This window comes from Benincasa hispida, chromosome 2, assembly GCF_027475165.1.
Source record: "Benincasa hispida cultivar pf3 chromosome 2, pf3_genome.v1.1, whole genome shotgun sequence".
Classification (NCBI taxonomy): Eukaryota; Viridiplantae; Streptophyta; class Magnoliopsida; order Cucurbitales; family Cucurbitaceae; genus Benincasa; species Benincasa hispida.
This window is the reverse complement of record NC_143479.1, coordinates 56,365,034-56,368,190: the sequence shown is the minus strand read 5'-3', so window position 1 is coordinate 56,368,190 and position 3,157 is coordinate 56,365,034. Positions and strand designations below refer to the sequence as shown.

Sequence of the window (3,157 nt, the reverse complement as noted above, 5' to 3'; positions counted from 1 at the left end):
AAGTGTTTTATTAATTTAATATTTGATATTAAATTCTTATTTAATTAATTAATTAAATTTATTTAATTAATTATTTAAATTAAATCAATTTCAATTTAGGAATTTTAATTTCAAAAATTAAATTTTAATTTAATTTAATTAAGTTGGATTAAATTAAAAATTAAAATTGTGTTTAGTAGGTTTATCCAAGCTTTCCAACTAGTTAATGGATTTATTCACAATTTTAACACTTTACCCACTCACTTAGTACTAATTGAGGTGTCAATTAGCTGAATATATGAGTGCTTGCATGTTAGAACTTGTTAAATACTTCATTATCCAGAATATTGAGGCCTATGCAATCTGAATTTTGAAAAGCTTTCAACAAAACTATTTCGCTATCTTAAACGACCCGACTCCCTAGGATTCAAGTTAGGCCGTTACTAAACACATGCATACATGGAACTTACAACGATACTCTTTTATAGTGTAATAAATGCTAAATAAATAAGGTAAATTCAAAAGATCATTAAATTCAAATATTAAGAACAAACAATAGGGTACCCATAAATCATAAATGATAATAAATAGGTCTGGAAACAAATATTAATAGTAAGTTTCATACATCAAAACTGAAAGTTGAAAAATATGAAAAGAAATCTAAATATCATGAGTGGAAGCATAAAAACTGGTCCCAGTGGCTCGATCACGGATTCCGCTTGTCAATCGCTGGTGCATCTCTACCTTTACCTGAAACAACAACATGAGAAAGGATGAGTATAAAATACTTAGTAAGTAACTCCACTACCGGGGTCAAGCTAGGCATCTATGTCCTCTAGATGCCTACCTCTGGTGGAAACATATAAACTTCTCTAGTTCTCATGGGACACATACATACATGAAAAATTGATTTTTATCCTATTGTAGTTAAGTATGCCTACTATCTTTAATAAGTTTCATAGGACCTACAACCTCTGGTGAATCCTGAAGGAAAGCACCACCTCTAGTGAATCCTGAAGGAAACACAACCTCTGGTGGATCCCGAAGGAAACCACCGCTTATAGTGAATCCCAAAGGAAACATAACCTCTGGTGACCCGAAGGAAACACAACCTCTGGTGACCTGAAGAAAACACAACCTCTGATGACCCGAAGGAAACATAACCTCTGGTGAATCCTGGAGGATAACACTATCTCTAGTGAATCCCCAAGGAGACACAAATAAATCTATGCTATCGATTATACATACATTGATTATGCTATCGTTATACTATACAAACTCCTTTCTAGCTTTCCACAACTTTTAAATGAGATCCTAGAACATGGATAAAAATCGATCTTAACCTTTAAGCCCAATTTTTAAACATTAAATTATTCCTAAATTACCAGCATAACTTACCCAATAGTGGTTTGACAGAGATCACCTCAAAGTTCTAACACCTAAATTTTTGTCTGAATCAAATTCAAGTTGTTTGCTTCTAAATTCAAAACTTCTCCAAAACTTGAATCTAAAGTCCAAAGTGTAGTTTGTTCCAAACTACCTTCAATCTCAAACAAATGCCTCAACCTAAGCAATTCAATAATAATGGTTAGAACATCAAACAAATTCCAGCAACTACATTTTAATTCAATCCTTCCAAGGATTAATATACTTACCAAAATGTTGCTTGGTCAAAAATTAGTTTCAAACTCAAATCCATTTGCGAATCCAACTTAATCCTGTGCAATGCCTGACAATACACTTCGACCTTAAAATTCCTCCAATGCTTGAATCTATGGCCCAAACATAATGGGTGTTAAAAATTTTAGCCAAAATAAACTGAGTAACCAAAATCTTCAAGAAAATTCTAAAAGACTCATTTCTTACCCAAAACTTCACCATAAGCTAAAATCCGACGAATAGCGACGAAGGAAGGCAATGACCGACGGAGATCAATGGCTGGGCTCGGGCGGCGGAGAAGATCTAAACGAGCGGCTTGACTAGGGAGTCACAGCTGAAGAACAGAGGCGCTCGACAGGCTCCGACGCGAACGGCGATGAGGAGTAGTGATGGACTGAGCGGCACGCTGGACGAGCGGCAAACGAGGTTGTGTGAGGGAGTGGCTGACGCTGAAGTTGGGGCTGGTAAACTCCAGATCTGGCACGACGCGGGCTAGAAATAGCGCTGGTGGCTTCGGAACGTAGACAAAGAGCGACACGCGGGCACTAAGGCGCGACTGACTCAGATCTGGCGTTCGACTTCAGCTCCGAACAGGTCCAGACGATGGCAAACATCGAGTGGCATGAGGTTTCAACGGCTAAGGAGGGGGGTCACATTTTCACGAAGGAGAAAGGTTCTTTTTCTTTATATAAAATAATAATAATAATAATAATAATAACTTAAAAGGGAATAAAATAAACTTTTTATTTTATTCTTTTCCTTATTCTACTTTATTTTATTAAATTTCTTTCCTTCCTAAAATGAAATTAATTCGTGCCACCAATTTTCAAATTGAATAATATCCAACGTCAATAATTAAATTTCTGCAATTACACTTAAAGTCCAAAATTCCAAAAATGCCCTTAATTAATAAAAATTACTGAAATTACATTAATAATAAAAATTTTGGGTGTTACACTATCAAACCTCTCCTTTTTCCACCTTAATCCATCTCAATTTAGAGTTTCCACCACTCATTCCAAGGCTAAGAATAGTAGAGAAGCTCCTCTTGGTGTTTTACTAGAGATTTGGAGACAAGTTCGTGGAATTCAGCAAGGATCAAGAGGGAATTTACAAATGTATGCATTCTAGAAACCCTATTTTTTGAAAAAATGTAATTAGAGTGCTCAATGATTCTATTAGCTTCCGCTCTATGCTTGTTTACTCTATCAATTGGTAGAGCATGATTTTGTAGGAACCTTGTTAGGATTCTTAAACGAAAGTGGATCATCCCAATTTTTCCAAATTTCATAGAATGAAAATTTTACAGTAAAACAACAAAAAAATACGCATTTAACAACAATTAATATAACACGCAATCAACAATTTACAGGAAAAATAAATATATAGAGTTCAAAACCCTTACCTTTGAAGAATAATTCTTCAATTGAAATTTCTTCGAACAAATACATAATTGGTTGTGGTCAGACGAATTTCGTCGCCTAAATCTAAACTAAATAATTTAAAATCGTTTCCACTA

The 3,157-nt window shown here is 34.7% G+C and overlaps 1 long non-coding RNA gene across 1 annotated transcript; it reads right to left on the bottom strand.

The window, feature by feature from the left end:
- Positions 1 to 521: 521 nt before the first annotated feature.
- Positions 522 to 2,351, bottom strand: LOC120071447 (uncharacterized). The gene is made up of 4 exons (XR_005480261.2): positions 1,846 to 2,351; positions 1,635 to 1,751; positions 1,378 to 1,545; positions 522 to 729 (listed from the first exon to the last, which is right to left on the bottom strand). It is a non-coding gene; the product is annotated as an uncharacterized LOC120071447 (long non-coding RNA).
- Positions 2,352 to 3,157: the final 806 nt, after the last annotated feature.